Source organism: Hipposideros armiger, unplaced genomic scaffold (assembly GCF_001890085.2).
Source record: "Hipposideros armiger isolate ML-2016 unplaced genomic scaffold, ASM189008v1 scaffold_129, whole genome shotgun sequence".
NCBI classification, from domain to species: Eukaryota; Metazoa; Chordata; class Mammalia; order Chiroptera; family Hipposideridae; genus Hipposideros; species Hipposideros armiger.
The window spans coordinates 3,628,910-3,646,590 of record NW_017731479.1 but is presented as its reverse complement, the minus strand read 5'-3'; the positions used below and the strand labels follow the sequence as shown (position 1 = coordinate 3,646,590).

The following is a 17,681-nucleotide window of genomic DNA, read 5'->3' as shown; positions in this document are numbered from 1 at the left end:
GCCCGCGGCTCCTCCTCCGGCCAGGAGGATTCCGGACACCTAAAAGCCTCCCCTAGACAGCCTCCTCCCCACAGGGACCTGGGTTCACTCTCTCCGGGCCAAGCGGTTCTGTCCCCAACTCGAACACCGCACCGATCCCCGAGCCTCCTGCAGCAGCCCCGACCCCCACCCCCTGCACACCGGCCAGGGTGGGCCCCCGGTCCAAGGACCCGCGCGCGCCCCGCGCGCCCACCCCAGCCCATTCCCCTCCACCCGGCCCTGCCCCACGCCCCGCCGGCTCCTGTCAGCCAGCGCCCGCACATGCTGAGAGAACAGGTCCGCCCGCCCAGCTCGCTCCTGAGAGACCCCGCCAGGCGCGCGCTGCTCACCAGGGCCGAGGTGCCTGAGGCGCCGCCGCCGCCGCCGAAGTCCCCGCTGCAAAGCCCTGCGAAGCTTCCAACCGCTGTCGCCTCCCGCCTGGCACTGAGGGCCTCGCGGGGGAGGGGCGCGGGCAGCCGCCCCCGCCCCCGCCGCCGCACGCAGGCCCCGCCCCCGCGCCGCGCTACGCCCAACCAGAACCTCTGGGCTGCAGCGCGTCACGCCCACTTCCGGCAGGGGAAGCCCGCTTCCCACCCTGTGTTCCACGCCTCCCCCCGCTGGTCGCGCAGAGGAATGCAGGCGGGCCGCGGAGAAAGGCGGTGCTCAGATGCACGTACCGCCCACTAGTCGTGGAAGTGGCCAGAGGGCCACGCCCACAAGTGCCTCTAATCCACGCACACTGCTCCTCAGAAGCTGGAGACGTATTTTTTGAGCTCCGCTCACTGACGTGCTTGACTCTGCAGAGCCACATCCCCGGCTTCCCAAAGATTACCCCAGAGCCCCTTAAAACCGGAACATCAGCTCCTCTGAGCCCCGCCCATTACCTATCCAAGCCCTCTTGGCTCCCTAAGACCGGCTCCCTTCCCATTGCTTCAGAACTAGCCTATCAACACCACAAAACCCCGTCACAACTTCTAGAAGCCACGCCCACGGACCAGCAACCCTATTCGCCCCATCGCAAGTCCCGCCCACCATCTAAGCGTTTAAAATTCCAAGCCCCGCCCCAAATTCTCGAATCCCCGCCTCTGGCTCCCGAAGCTCCGCCTCTGCTCCTATGAAACCCTCCCACCACCACTTCTGGGGACTCCTGACTCTCTGGCCCTCCCCACACTTTCCATTGTCGCATTCCTAGTACTGGGCTCGGCCACACCCACGTATTCCCCAGCACAAGCAGAAGGGCCCGTCTTGACCCCATTTCGCAGGTGAGGAAATTAAGGATACACTGTCCCTCCTTTCCTTTTCCTGACCAAAGTCCCTCCTCACCCGTTTGCTTAATAACTGGATGGCCCAGGCCTGAAAGTCAGAGCACCGGGATTGAGTCCCATCTCTGCTGTTGTCAGACTGTGTCCCCGGGACAGTTCCCTTAACCGCTATATGCCTGAATTTCCTGGTCTTTAGCGTGAAGTTGTCCTGTTAATAATAGCCAGAGTCCCTTTCTGAAATACCAACCTCTGAAATACCAAGATTTGGAAAAACGGGGCCTGAGAAACTGAATTCACAAAGCAGACCTACTGAAGGGTAGGACTATTTACTTCCCAAAGCAAGGCATCTTTGCAATTCACAGGGGCAAATTTTTCATTTTAAGCATCAGCCTCAGAAATGTGTGTTATGTAAATCAATGTCCACCTGAACCGAAACAGCTGTCACGGCTTTTTATCTTCTCTAAGCCTCAGTTTCTTTATCAGTAGACTAGGGATACTGAAGTAGCATCCCCTGCCTGAAGGATTCCATGAGCTCACCGTCAATAATGCACTTAGCAGGCTGCCTTCAACAAATGTACCTGTTGCTGTTACTGCTGTGCCTCAATATGGAGGGATGCATTTCATTTTGCCTTCAAGCAGCCACTGCTTACAGGAGGGATTGCACCCCATTTCCACAGCCAGACTTTGCCACTCACTTCTTTAAATGGGATGAAAATAGTAAAGCACCTAGTCCAATGCCAGGCATTTGATGATGCACAAAAATGATGGGCTATTATCGATTCCTATCGTTAATGAAACAAGGGCATTGATAGCAGGTAAGTTCTGAGTGGTGTGGGGAAAATGAAGATTGATAAAGTGCTCTGAGATGGAACTGGGAACCAAACTGGCTTACTCTTTGGAAACAGGTTAATGCTAACATTTTCCATCACTTATATATGCCAGGCGCTATATGCATTCCTTAAATGCAAAATCTCCTGAAATCCCCTCAACAATATTATGGCCCCTAAAATAATTTGTAATCTCCCACCTACAAAGGTGAAGAAAATGAGAAGCTAAATTACTTGTCACACAGCTTAAACCAGGAGGGGCTAATGATAGAACCCAAATTCCTCTAATTGCAGAGTCCGCACTCTTAGCCAGTTCGTCATTACATTAAACTGCCTCTATGGCAGCATGACAAAATAGAAAAAAAACATAGACTTTGGATTCTAAGAGACTTGGCTCTAAATTCAGGCTCACTACTTACTAGTTGTGCAAACTTAGGCAAGTCACTTCCCCTCTCTGAGCCCTACTCCCCTCAATTATATAGTGGGGTTCATGCAAATGCTTACTTCAGGGATTTCAAGATTCAAGAGTTTAGATTCAGGGAACTAACACATGGCAAAGCATCCAGCATAGTGCCCAGTACAAAGAAGGAGTTTAAAGTTTAAAACAATGTTGATTCTCTTCCCCCAGTTCTTTAAATGATGGGATTAGAAGTAAAATTTTCCATGACACCAATTTTCCCCAATGACACCACCATAGAGCAGCTATGGAATATGCTGAGAAAGATCCCAAGGTCTTTGCCTTCCAAGCTGCCTGTTTCAGTTCCTACTTTTATCCCTGGTTTGAGGGAGGTGATTCTTACACAGGAAGTATCTAAAGCCAGGAGCAATGCTACCTCACACTCCACCCCACATCTGCCCCAAATGTGGTCAGTGGAAACCTGCTACTCCCAGAAGCAGCAGGAAAATTGCATAACGCTTTGCTGGGAGAAAACCTCCAACATCTTGCTGTTCTTGAATCCACAGCAACCCCTTTGTTGTCCCCAGAGAAACCTTGGTTCTGTCCAAGCTGGCCCTAAATGGAGGAATTCAGGTTCAGGTAAGATGCTAGATTTGAGAGTCTTTACCTGCTCTCAAAAGGGGGTGATTTCTGAAGTCGCCTGAGATAGATGCTAGATGAGGAGGAATTTAACGATCAGGACTAATAAGCGTGATTCCAAATCACTCATGTTTGAAGAAGAAAGAATTGTGGGACCTGCATTCGGAGGCTCCTTGAGCAAATCATTTTTCTAGTTTCTCTTAGTAGCAAATGGGGACATTAATCTTAGGTTGCCAGGGCAACCTGGAAGCTGAATTACCTATGGAAGCATTAACAAATACTAACAATATTATTAAATAAATGACAGGCTGAAAGCCCCTAGAGTAATCTCAATAGGCAAGACCCCTAATTGAGTAACAGCAGAGGACAAAACACAGGGAATATTCAAATTCACCCTCCATTGATAAATCTTGATTCTCACTGCTTTGAGTGCTGCTTTCTGCAAAACAAAAGCTGGAAATGATGGGCTGGCTACAGAGTCTCCTTTTTTTTAATTAAATTTTTTATTTTGAGATAGTTGTCGATTCACATGCAGGTGTAAGAAATAGTACAAAGTGATCACATGTGCCCTTTACCCAGTTCCCCCAGGGGTAACATCTTACAAACCTATGGTACAATATAACAACCCAGATATTGACATTGATACAGTCAAGATACAGGACGTTTCCATCACCACAAGGACTTCTCACATTGCCCTTTTAGAGCCACACCTTTCCCTTCTGTCCCAAGACTTTTCTTAATCCTTGGCAACCACTCATCTGTTGTCAATTTCTATAATTTTGGCATTTCAAGAATGACAAATGAAATCATATATTGTAGTATGCAACCTGTTGGGACTGGCTTTTCTCCTGCAGTAGAAATCTAGACATGTATCCAGGTTGTTGCATGTCTGAATAGTTTGTTCCTTATTATTGCTGAGTAGTATTCCAAGGTGTGGCTATACCAGTTTGTTTAACCAATCACCCGTTGAAGGATACCTTCAGTTTGCAGCAGTTTATTATGAATAAAGCTGCTAGAAACATTATAAACATTCACATACAGGTTTTTGTGTGAACATACATGTAAGTCTTCACTTCTCTGAAAAAAATGCCCAGGATGGGCTGGCTGAGTGGCTCGTTGGTTAAGAGTTGGCTTGGGAGCACGAGCTCTGAGCAGCAGGGCTGCTGGTTCGGATCCCACATGGGCCAGTGACACTGCGCCCTCTACAGCTAAGATGGTGAACAACAGTTCGACCTACAGCTGGGCTGCTGTGAGTCCCCAGCGACGGCGTAGGCTGCAGTGGGGCTGCAGTGGGCTGCCATAAGCTACTGTGAGTGGCCGGTAGCCAGCATGAGGGGCTGGCGAGAGCTGCTGTGAGCCACCATGAGCCACCGTGAGCAGCCGTCCAATGGCCAGCGACCGATCTGCCTCAGCCGGGAAGAGCGCAATGATCACGATACAACATGGGCCAGTGAAGCAACGTCCTCCACAACTAGACTGGAGAACAAAAGGACAGCAACTTGTCTGTTCCCCTTCCCTGATTCCCCAACGCTGTTCCCTCCCCCAACTCCCCAATAAAAGCTTTAAAAAAAAAAAAAGCCCAGGAGTACAATTGCTGGGTCATATGGTAGTTATATGTTTAGTATTTTAAGGAACTGCCAAACTATTTTCCAGTGACTATATCGTTTTTACATCCCCACTCACCAGCAAGCTATTAGTGATCCAGTTTCTCTCCATCTTCACAAGCATTTGGTGTCACTATTTTTTATTTTAGCCACTGTGATAGGTTTATAGTAGTGATATCTCACTGTGGCTTTAATTTGCATTCCTCTGATGACTAATGATATTGAAAATCTTTGTGTGCTTGTTTGCTATCTGTATGTCTCTTTATGTCTTTTGCCCCCTTTTTTTTTTTAAAAAGATTTTATTGCAGAATCTGGGAAGGGAGACAGACATGTTGCTGTCCTTTTGTTCTTCAGTCTAGTTGTGGAGGACGTCGCTTCACTGACCCATGTTGGTATTGTGATCATTGCGCTCTTCCCGGGTGAGGCAGTCGATTGCCAGCCATTGGACTGCCGCTCACGGCAGATCACCCTGGCTGCCGGCTGCTCACGCTGGCTGCTAGCCACTCACGGTAGCTCATGGCAGCCCACTGCAGCTTCACTATAGCCTACGCCATCGCCGGCCACTCTGCAGCTCTGCTCCAAGCCAAGCTGCTGTTCACCATCTTAGCTGTAGAGGGCACAGCGTCACTGGCCCATGTGGGATCCGAATCAGCAGCCCTGCTGCTCAGAGCTCGTGCTCCCAAGCCAACTCTTAACCAATGCGCCACTGGGGCAGCCCTGCCCATTTTTTAAATTGGACTGTTTGTTTTGTTACTGTTGAGTTTTGAGAGTTTTAAAAAATATATTCTTCATACTAGTCCTTTGTAAGGTATATAGTTTGCAAGTATTTTCTCCCAGTTTGTAATTTGTTTTTTCATCCTCTTAATAGAGTCTTTCACTGAGAAAATGTTTTTGAATATTGAGCCACCTTTGATTCATTGATTCATTGGAATAAACCCCACTTGGTCATGGTATACAATTCTTTTTATATATTGCTAAATTCTATTTGTTAATGTATTATTAAGCATTTTAACTTTTCTTACTGGCTTTTTCTGGTTTTGATATCAAAGTAACCCTGGCTTAATAAAATGAGTTGGGACATGTTTTCTTCTGTTCTATTTTCTGGAAGAGCTTGTGTGGATTACACTTAATTCTTTAAATGTCTGGTAGGCTTCTCCAGTGAAACTATTTGGACCTAGAAGTTTCTTATTTGGGAGCTGTTAAATTACAAATTCAATTTCTTTAACAGTTACATTGCTATTCAAATGATCTATTCCATATTGGGTGAATTATGGTAGTATGTGTTTTCTAAGGAATTTGTCCATTTCATTTTTTGTGAAATTTATGTGTGTAAAGTTGTTTGTTTGTAGAATTTTCTTATCTTTTTTTTTTTTTAAGATTTTATTGGGGAATTGGGGGACGGGAACAGCATTGGGGAATCGAGGAAGGGGAACAGATAAGTTGCTGTCCTTTTGTTCTTCAGTCTAGTTGTGAAGGACGTCGCTTCACTGGCCCATATTGGTATTATCATTGCTATCATCTACCGGGTGAGGCAGTTGCTCGCCAGCCATTGGACAACCACTCACAGCGGCTCGCGGCCGCTCACACCTGCTGCGGGCCAGCCTCACTGCAGCCTACATCATCACCGGCGATTCACAGCAGCCCAGCTCCAGGTCGAGCTGTTGTTCACCATCTTAGCTGTAGAGGGCGCAGCATCACTGGCCCTCATGTGGGATCCGAACTGGGGCCCTGCTGCTCAGAGCTGGCGTCCCAAGCCAACTCTTAACCAACACACCACTTGGCTGGCCCAGAATTTTCTCATCTTTTGATGTCTACACGGTCTGTAGCTCCTGTTTCATTCCTGATATTTGTGATTTGTGTCTTTTTTTTCTTGGTCTATCTTAGAGATTTGTCAGCTTTACTGATCTTTTCAAAAAACTGCTCTTTGTTTCATTGATTTTCCTCTATTGTTCCCCTATTTTCAGTTTCACTGATTTGTGCTCTTACCTTTATTATTTCCTTCCTTCTGTTTGCTTTGGGTTTATTTTGCTCTTCTTTTTTTTTTTTAGCTGAGCCTGGCAGCTCAGAGGCTGCTCAGCTCGGGCTGGACTCGAACCGCTGTTGCTCAGAGCTCAAACTCTTGAGCGAGCTCTTAACCAACTGAGCCATTTGGCTGGCCCTATTTTGCTCTTCTTATTCTAGGTCGTTGAAGTGGGAGCTTAGATTATTGATATGAGACTTTTCTTCTTTTCTAACAACATATGCACTTAGTGCTATAAATCACCCTCTCAGCACTGCTTTAGCTGTGTGCCATTAACTTTGTTATGTTGTATTATCACTTTCATTCAGTTTAATGTATTTTTAAATTTCCCTTGAGACTTCCTCTTTGACTCATGAATTATTTATATGTTATTTACTTTCCAAGTATTTGGAGATTATCCTATTATCTTTCTGTTATTGATTTCTCATTTGAGTCTATTGTGGTCAGAAAACACTCTGTATGATTTTAGTTGTTCAAATTTGTTGAAACTTGTTTTGTGGTCCAGGATATAGTCTATTTTGGTATATGTTCTGTGGGCATCTGGAAAGAATGTCTCTTCTGTTGTTCAACAGAATGTTCTGTAAATGTCGATCAGATCCTTTTGGTTGATGGTGTTCTTGCTGATTTTGTGTCAAGTTGTTCTTAAAATTGTTGAGAGAGGAGTATTAAAATTTTAAACTACAGTAATGGATTTGTCAATTTCTCCTTTCAGTTCTATCAGTTTTTGCTTCATGTATTCTGCAGCTCTGTTGTTTGGTGTATACACATTTAACATTGTTAGGTCTTCTTGGTGGATTGACTTTTTATCATTATAGAATGTCCCTCTCTGGTAATTTTCTTTGCTCCGAAGTATATGTTATCTAATATTAACATAGGCACTCCTGCATTCTTTTAATGTTTGCCTAATATATCTTTTTTCCATCCTTTTACTTTCATCTTGCCTATGTCAGCATATTTAAAGTGAGTTTCCTATGATTTTTAATCCGTTCTGCCAAACTCTTTTTTTTTTAAAGATTTTATTGGGGAACTGGGGGAGGGGAACAGCACTGGGGAATCGGGGGGAAGGGGAACAGACAAGTTGCTGTCATTTTGTTCTTCAATCTAGTTGGGAACGTTGTTTCACTGGCCCATGTTGGTATTATCATTGTGCTCTTCCTGGGTAAGGCAGACTGGTTGCTGGCCTCTGGACGGCCGCTCACAGCGGCTCTTGGCAGCTCACACCCACTGCTGGCTGCTCACGCTGGCTGCCGGCCACACATGGTAGCTTATGGCAGCCCACTGCAGCCTACGCTGTAGCCAGTGACCCACGGCAGCCCAGCTCCAGGTCGAGCTGTTGTTCACCATCTTAGCTGTAGAGGGCAGTGTCACTGACCCCCATGTGGTATCTGAACCGGGGCCCTGCTGCTCAGAGCTGGCGTCCCAAGCCAGCTCTCTTAACCAACATGCCACTCGGCCAGCCCTGTCAATCTCTTTTAATTGATATATTTAGGCCTCTTACATTTAAAGTAATTGTTACTATGTTAGAACTTAAGCCTGCCATTTTGTTTTATCTTTGTGCTTGTTTTGTTTTTCATTTCTCTGTTTTCTTTTTCCTGTGGATTACTTGAACATTTTTTTAAATTCCATTTTGATTTATCTGTAGTGTTTTGAGTGTATCTCTTTGTATGGCTTTTTTTATTTTTTAAAGATTTTTATTGGGGAATTGGGGGATGGGAACAGCTCTGGAGAATTGGGGGAAGGGGAACAGACAAGTTGCTGTCCTTTTGTTCTTCAATCTAATTGTGGAGGATGTTGCTTCACTGGCCCAAGTTGGCACCATCATTGCGCTCTTCCCGGGCGAGGCAGATCAGTCGCCGGCTTCTGGACGGCCACTCGTGGCAGCTTGAGGGCCGCTCACGCTGGCTGCTGGCTACACATGGTAGCCCATGGCAACCCACTGCAGCAGGGGCTGCAGCCTACGCTGTTGCCGGCGACTCACGGCAACCCAGCTCCAGGTCGAGCTGTTGTTCAGCATCTTAGCTGTAAAGGGCAGTGTCACTGGTCCTCATATGTGGGATCTGAACCGGGGCCCTCTGGCGTCCCAAGCCAGTTTTTAACCAATGCGCCACTCGGTCAGCCCCTGTATGGCTGTTTAGTGGTTGCTCTAAGTATTACATTATAGATATAGATAAGTCTATATATCTACATATTTATAGATATATTCACAGCCTACTGGTGTCATTATTTTACTAGTTCAAGTGCAGTGTAGAGCCCTTATCTCCTTTTATGTGCATTTGCCCTCGTTTGTAACATAATTGTCTAAAAATTTCCTCTATTTGCCTTTAGAACCATATCAGACAGTGTTATAATTTTTGCTTCAGCTGTCAATCATTAGTGTCCCCATATGTCCTCCTCTGACACAGAGGAAGGTATTCCCAGACAGTGGTGGAAGTCCTGACTCTCCATTATACCTCCTCTGATGCCACACTAGAGGAGAGAGAGAGGATCACATAATTTCTGTCAGGTGGGGGTGGAAGTCCAGACTCCTCCTATGGTCTCCACCGACACCAATGGGGAGAGATTATGACCACCTGGTGGGAATGAAAGTCCCTGCTCCCTAGTCAGCCTTGCCTGGCACCACCTCATGGTGTTGTGAGAGCATCCATGAGAAAGTGCAGGCTGCACACTCGGCTCAAGGCCTGGAACACACTGGGGTCTGAGTCAATGCCTGATTGCCATGATGGACTGAGCTGATGATAGAAGCCCTGGTGTAACAGCTGACCCTGCTACTTCCTGGCTCTGAGATGTTGGACAAGTCACATCCCCTCTCTGGGCCTCAGTTTCCTCATCTCTTCAGCAGGAAGAAATGATGTTAACCTGAGATTATATTTGAGAGAGCACCGGTCACAGATGCTTAATATAAATAAATACTATAATGGAACAGGTACTTATTAAGCACTATAGGTCGGTGTTACCAACTTGCCAGGCACTAACTCAAGGAAACTTCATGCTAAGCTTATGAAAAATAATATGGCCTTTTTTTTTTAAACTTTATTGGGGAACAGTGTGTTTTTCCCAGGATCCATCAGCTCCAAGTCAAGTTGTTGTCCTCCAATATTAGTTGTGGAGGGTGCAGCTCAGCTCCAAGTCCAGTCGCCATTTTCAATCTAGTTGCCGAGGACGTAGCTCACCATTCTGTGCGAGAATCAAACTGGCAACCTTGTTGTTAACAGCACACACCCTAACCAACTGAGCCATCTGGCTGCCCACTGGCAGCTCAGCTCAAGGTGCCGTGTTCAATTTTAGTTGCAGAGGGCGCAGCCCACCATCCCATGCGGAAGTTGAACCAACAACCTTGTTGTTAAGAGCACACAATGTAACCAAATGAGCCATCAGGCCGCCCAATATGGCTTTTTAAATCCCAATCTTACAGGGGAGAAAACTGAGATTCCTTACACTGCAAGAGCTAACTGATACAAACTCAAAAGACCTTAGAAGAGGTACTCTACTTGGGCTTAATAATTCCATTCTCAGAAATTTATCCCAAGGCCATAATCATGGTCACATGCAAAGATACAGTCAATTCTCATTATTCGCTGTAGTCATATTCTATAAAGTCACCACAAAAACTGAATTGGCGCATACTAAATCATTACTCCTAGGGGAAACACAGGACTGGGTTCCTACAAGCCACATTTCATCAACTAATCAGCATATAACCTTGTTTTATGTATGTTACTGTTTAAAGACACCTTATTTAATATATAGCGGGGGCGCCAAAAAAACATATACACATTTTAAGATAGCATCTTTTAAAATATGTATACATTTTTTGGCACCCTCTGTCCATTGTTGATATATATGTATATATATACATATATATATAATATATACACACTTATATATAAATATGTGTATATTTGATTAATTAACATTGAACTCATGGCCAATAGCACTCTAAGTCATGTCTGAATGAAGCCTATGCAACCCCATTGCATTTTCTCCATAAGATACATTGTAGCCTTTTTGTGCTTAGAAACATTAGACAGCACTTCAGCACTACACTTGGGGGCCATTTTAAATAGTAAAATCATGCCAAAAAAGCACACAAATACTAAAAATGTGGCACTAAATATACTGTGCAAGAACACTCGTTTACAGGATGAGTGCTGAGACAAGGAGGCAGAGCCTTGCCTGTTCCTGCTCAGCTGGCAATGTGTGCCTTGGGCTACTCAAGTTGTTCACTCCTCTACACATGCACGTGCCCAGGAATGACTACAAAAGCACTGCGAGTGTTGCCTTTGGGGTTACAAATACATTTTTACAAGTAGGTGAATTCGCAAATACAGAGTCTACAAATTTGCAAATACAGGATCAACTGTATATGTGTAAGGACATTTATCACACCTGTTTGCTATGGAAACAGCCCTCATGGAAACAAGAGGCAATGGGTAAATACATTCCAGTGCAGTAACCGAAAAGGATGCTATCAGTGAGGGAAGCAACCAGAAAGATACCCTGAAGCCAGGCACTGGAGAAAATGGACCGCAGCCAGAAATGTTCTCACCTCATCCTGGAGGCAAAATAACTTCCCAGAACCCAACCTCCACCCTCTTCCTTCATGAGGTCTGTGGTCTCGAGCCTCTACGTGTCCAGGTAACACCTGTAAAGGACAGCGAGCCATGGAGTGTGGCCTCAGCTTTTTCTCCTTGTGAGCCTCCCTATTTATATTCCCAGGCCACTCGGAGCCACAAAAGGTGGTTAAGCAGGAAAAAATAAAATAATTCTGTGGAAGAATATTTGTTGCTTAATGATATGTAAAGATGTTCCAGATGTACTGTTAGCTAAAAAAGCAGGTCAGAAAACAGTATGTCCCATTTTTATAAAACACACACACACACACACACACACACACACACACACACACACACTGTAATATAAATTATCTCTGAGTGTCAGAATTCGAGTTCTGGGTGAGTTTCCTTTTTGCATTGCCTGTTCTGTATTTTGCAATTTTTCTGCAAAGTGTATTCAATGGTTTGAAATCCAAAAGTTGTCTTTTTGAAGGGGGAGAAGGAATTGTATAAATTCAGGGTGTTATATCAAGACCCCAAGCCCAATGTCACATTTGATGAGCTCAGCAGAACTCCAGCTGGAGGAATTTCCAGACAATGCTCCTAGGAAGATTTTTCAAACTTTAAGTATGAATCTTGGCGCACAATGTGCTGGCTCATCCACATAAATTGCATTATTGAGGTAATAAACTTTGTAACTGCTTGTGCCGTCTACAGCCCAACCTGGCCAGTGCTCCCCCAACAAATCAGATGCCTCAGCTTCACACGAAAAGGGAATTATTGTGAATAACAATGATAAAGGCTTAGATCAGTGGTTTCCAACTGGGGACAATTTGCTCCCCTCACCCAGGAGACATTTTTGGTTGTCATAAATAGGAGGGTGCTACTGGCATCCAGTGGGTAGAGACCAGGGATGCTGTTAAATATCCTAAGTTGCACAGGACAGATTCCATCCTACCCCACAACAAAGAAGTATTAGACCCCAAATGTCAATAGTAGCGAGACTGAGAAACCCTGGCTCAGACATATGGAGCCTTACTACGTCTTACTGGGCTGGCGCTTTACAGGAAAGATCTCATTTAATCTTCACAGCAATCCTAGGAGATAAGGCCTATTATCATGCCCGCTTCTGCGGGAGGGGAAGGAACTGGAGATTCCATAGCTGTGTCTTGCAGAGTCAAGAATCAACATGGCGTTTCTGAGTTCAGAGCCTCTCTCCTCCCCACCCCTTGTGCCCAAATTGCTGAGTTACTGGTGTTTTATTTTTAATTATGGAAACTTTCAGATATAAACAAAAGTAAAGACACCAATCGGGCAAGCCCCCAGGGTCCCACTCTCCAGTATGAGGGCTGCACTTGGGACCTCAAGGACATCCTCCTCTCCAGCAAAATCAAGAATCCATGAATTGGGCCAGCCAAGTGGCTCAGTTGGTTAGAGCATGAGCTCTGAGCAACAGGGTTGCCGGTTCGATTCACACATGGACTATTGAGCTGTGCCCGAGCTGAGCTGCCGCTGAGCTGCCAATGGGCAGCCGGATGGCTCAGTGTGCAACAAGGTTGCTGGTTCAACTCCTGCATGGGATGGTGGACTATGCCCCCTGCCCCTAGAATGCAAGTGGCAACTGGACTTAGAGCTGAGCTTGCGCCCTCCACAACTAAGATCCACAACTAAGATTGAAGATTGAAGGACAACAACTTGACTTGAAGCTGATGGGTCCTGGAAAAACACAATGTTCCCCTTCCCCAATTCCCCAATAAAATCTTAAAAAAAAAAAAAAAGAATCCATGAATACACCAAGATAAGTCACCCCAGGCCTGGGCCCTCAGGCACACATGGCTTAGAATTTGTTCCCTTTTCCTTTCCAGGTTTTGATCATAGCCCCCATCGACTGTTGCAAAGAGTGAGGTGTAAAGATCATCTGTTCTTTCCCCAAGGAAGCGTCACCTCCTTTTCTGAGAGGCGAGAAAATGGCTTTTCCCAGAAGGGAAGCTGAGCTGGGAGAACATATGCTCTGAAACGCAGACACTCTTGCCACCAACATTGTTAGTAGCGGGAAGGAACTATTTGCAATGTGGGAGCTGAGCTGCTCTCCCTCGTATCTGCATGCATGCATGCATTCTTATGGGACTAGGTAGCAATATCTTTTATTCAAACTGATGCTTTCTGGTTTCTACTTTGTGCCAGGCTTGACTGCACTCAATCCAGGATTACAGAAAACAAATAATAATAGTCAGTGGCTTCTTTCAAATGAGCCAGACCTTCGTGGCAGGACGGGTTTGTAACCAGGTCGAGGCTTCTATCAGTCCCTATTAATGATTGAACTGAATCACATGCGCTGGGAAGGCAGCAGAAGGAACAGCTGTGAATGTGAGCTCTGGACTCAGCCCTGGGTTTGGAGTCCAGCTGTTTCCGTAATTAGCTGTGTGACTCTAGATAAATTATCAACCTCTCCGCACCCCAGTTCCCTCACCTGGAAAGTGGGGATTGTTCATTCACCATGTTTTGATTGCGCCAATAAATGATTGTGCCAATATGATTCTGCTATGTGCCAATAAATGATTTTTATTATCTTTTTTAAAAAAAAACTTTATTGGGGAACAGTGTGTTTTTTCCCAGGACTCATCAGCTCCAAGTGAAGTTGTTGCCCTTCAATCTTAGTTGTGGAGAACGCAAGCTCAGCTCCAAGTCCAGTCACCATTTTCAATCTAGTGTCAGGGGGCGCAGCCCACCATCCCATGTGGAAGTCAAATTGGCAACCTTGTTATTAAGAGCATGCGCTCTAACCAACTGAGCCATCCGGCCACCCACCGGCAGCTTAGTGGTAGCTCAGCTCAAGTCAATTGTCTTCAATCTGTATAGTTGTGGAGGGCACAGCTCAATGGCCCATGTGGGAATCGAACCAGCAAACCTCTTGCTCAGAGCTCGTGCTCTAATCAACTGAGCCACCCAGCCACCCAATTTTTATTATTTTGATTACTACTTAGGACACTGTCAGTTGTCCTTTGTTCGTCCCAATATCTCTACCGGGAAAACTGTGGTAGATTGTAAAAATGGCCACAAATTCTCCTCCTTCTAGCTGTGCCCTGTGGAGTTGCTCTCCTCTTTGGTTCTGGATTTGACCATCTGACTGAGCTTGGCAAATGGGACATGAGCAAACATGACACTTGTAAAGAGTTTAAAAATGTGTGTGGAACTTGCTCTCTTTTGTTGTACTTGGATCCCAGCCATCATGTGAAAAAGCCTAGGAAGAAGCTAGCCTGCCGGGTGACGAGAGTCCCACGGCCAAGCAGCATCTCATCATCCCAGCGAGCAGCCGCCAGCCACCAGAAATGAGTGAGGACATCCTAGCCCATCCAGCCATGAGCCAATCTTCCAGCTGACCACAGATGCAGAGCAAACCTATCATCAAGTTAGCTCCCAAAGAGGTGAGCTAAATAATGTACTATATTGTTTTAAGCCAAAAACACTTTGGATTGGTTTGTTACACAGCAGTAGGTGACTGATACACAACCCTTATCCTCTCACTTTACAGATGAGGAAACTGAGACTCAGAGAAGTTACGGAGCCAAGGCTCAGCCTCTTTCCCCTGCACCATGCAGTGAGAGCCCCTCTGACATCCTAAAGGTGTCATCCGATTGTTGATAAGACAGCTGTTGAGGTGAGGGCTATGCTCACTGCCTCAGCTCAGTGGCCCTCTGGGAGACCCCGGCCCTGCCCTTGGCCTCATCAGCCTGGTAGACCTGTAATCAGCAGCTCAGAAGCTCTGTAGATATACATCCAGCCTGGGGTATGGGGTGGAGACCCACACCATGAGGGAGAGGACACAGGCTCTTTGAGAATTCATCATTCACTGGGGGACCCTCAAATGTTCATCAGTCCCCTCTGTGTCTTGGACATCTTCTCTGAGTATCTGATGGCCAGCATGGAGGAGCATGGACGTAGGAAGTTGCTTAAATTTATACAAATGGAAAAAACCCCAACTTTCCTTGGACAAGATGGACTAGCAAACAATATCCAGCAGCTGTCTTTACCGAGCACACCCTATGTTGCAGACTCTGAGGTCTGCACTTTACATGCGTTGTCTGAGTTTTATCTTCCCCTGGCCCCATCACATGAATATAAAGTTGCAGAGTTAAAAATTCAGAGTGTGGCCGGCCGAATGGCTCAGTTGGTTAAGAGCTCACTCAAGAATGTGAGCGCTGAGCAACGGGGTCGCCGGTTCGATTCTAGGCCTGAGCTGAGCTGCCAACAGCCACGACTCAGCTAAAAAAATAATAAGAAGAATAATTCAGAGTGCTGGTTAAGGGCTCAGGCTGACTGGGTTTAAAACCCAGCTCAGGGCCAGCCGAGTGGCGCGTTGGTTAAGAGCTGGCTTAGGACGCCAGAGGACTCTGGTTCGGATCCCACATATGAGGGCCAGTGACCTCTACAGCTAAGATGCTGAATAGCAGCTCAACCTGGAGCTGGGCTGCCGTGAGTCGCAGGCGACGGCGTAGGCTGCAGCCCCTGTGGCAGTGGGCTGTCATGGGCTACCATGTGTAGCCAGCAGCCAGCGTGAGCAGCCAGCAGCTGCCGTGAACGGCCGTCCAAAAGCCGGCGACTGATCTGCCTCGCCCGGGAAGAGCGCAATGATGGTGCCAACTTGGGCCAGTGAAGCAACATCCTTCACAACCAGACTGAAGAACAAAAGGACAGCAACTTCTCTGTTCCCCTTCCCCCAATTCCCCAATAAAAAATAAAATAAAATCTTAAAAAAATTAAGAAAAATAAAACCCGGCTCAGCCGTTTACTAGTGAGCTCTACTTCTATGTGTCACACCTTTCCGACCCCTAAAATGGGGATATGATAATATTAATAGCATCTACTTCCTGGCACTGTTATGAAGATGAGTTAATGAATGTGAAGCACTTAAAACAAGGTCCAGCACACAGCTGGCCTCAGTGCATACTTAGCTGGCATCATAAACACTACAGATGAAAACACTGAGGCTCAGAAAGGTGACTGCCCTGATTTCACTCGGCTAAGTCGAGGGTGGAGCTGAATTTTGGACTCTGGTCTGACAGATTCTTAATAACAACCCTATCACTCCTGGAAGTTCTAAAACTATTTGCTCACCACACAGGGTCCTGCCTCCGCAACCAGAGTTCCTGCCCCAAAGTCAAACAAGGACTTGCTTTTTAAGGTCCTAGCTACACAAATGGATTGCAGGCTGGTTCCTCAGAAATCCGCAACCAGACCTCAAAACCCATGTAAGACCAAGACTTTTGCTCTAGCATTTATCACACTGTATTGCAATCATTTGCTTTTTTGATCATCTTCTTTACTAAGAGAAATAGCTACCATATACTGTGGGTCTCCTGTGTGCTAAGTATCCATATGCACATAGTACCCTATTGAATCTACACAACAGCCCCACAAGGTACATTGACTAGACCCATTCTACAGATAAAAAAACTGAGGTTCAGAGTAGGAAGACATATGATCCACTGCATACAGTTGGTATTCAAATATGGGTCTGTCTTATTTTGTGATGTGGGCTCATCTGAGGCACCGTGGGACCTTTTACTACCTACAATAATGAACTCAGCAGTTGTTAAACACATGCCATGCTCTAGTCCCAGGACTGTTCCATATGCATATCTTGTTTAATCCTCAAAACATTGCAACTAGATCCTATTATCCTCTCATTTCAAAAGATGAAACTGAAGCTCAGAGAAGTCCGGAAACCTGTCCAGGGTCACACAGTTTGTAGATGGCATAGCTGGGATTTGAACCTAATACAAACTATAACATCTGTGGACTTTTTACTCCAGTTGCTGCCTCTGTGAACAACCTCAATCACAAAGGCCACGATTTACACTCCTTTGAATGTTCTCAACAGTGTCTGAGATGCTAAAAAAAAAAAAGTATATTTACCGAACATAATTAATGATTTCATGAATGGGGCCCTAGACATTTCCCCAAGTGCCCATTGCAGTTTCCTGGGGTCTGTACCTCAGATAGGCGATATTTTGTGCACATGAGCCAGAGAAATGGAAGCCAACTTCCTCACCATAACCCTTATTCTGGTTGTGTGGCCTCTGATAAAATATTCCTTCGCAAGCCACATGTTTTTACTTATATATTCCTTAAAATGCTTGAGAATTCAGAGAAAGAAAGGAACAACTAATGTACAACAGGCTGGGCTTACTCTGCTACCCAGCTTGGGCTCTGAGATGGTTTAGCTGGGCACCAGAAACAAGCTATGAACCCCTCTCTCTGGAAGTGCTCATGACCACAAATCAAAAACCAGTCATTGCATGGGAACAGCGTAGAGAGAGCTGTCGGGGTTTTCCAAATATATTCCATGCCCCAGAGCTGA

The 17,681-nt window shown here is 45.8% G+C and overlaps 1 protein-coding gene across 1 annotated transcript in view; it reads right to left on the bottom strand.

Moving 5' to 3' along the window:
• Positions 1-491, bottom strand: part of CORO1C (coronin 1C) — a 91,385-nt gene extending 90,894 nt beyond the window's left edge. Inside the window, exon 1 of the mRNA XM_019649166.1 lies at positions 369-491. The gene's annotated coding sequence lies outside the window, so the exon portion shown is untranslated. The remainder of the gene's footprint in view (positions 1-368) is intronic.
• Positions 492-17,681: the final 17,190 nt, after the last annotated feature.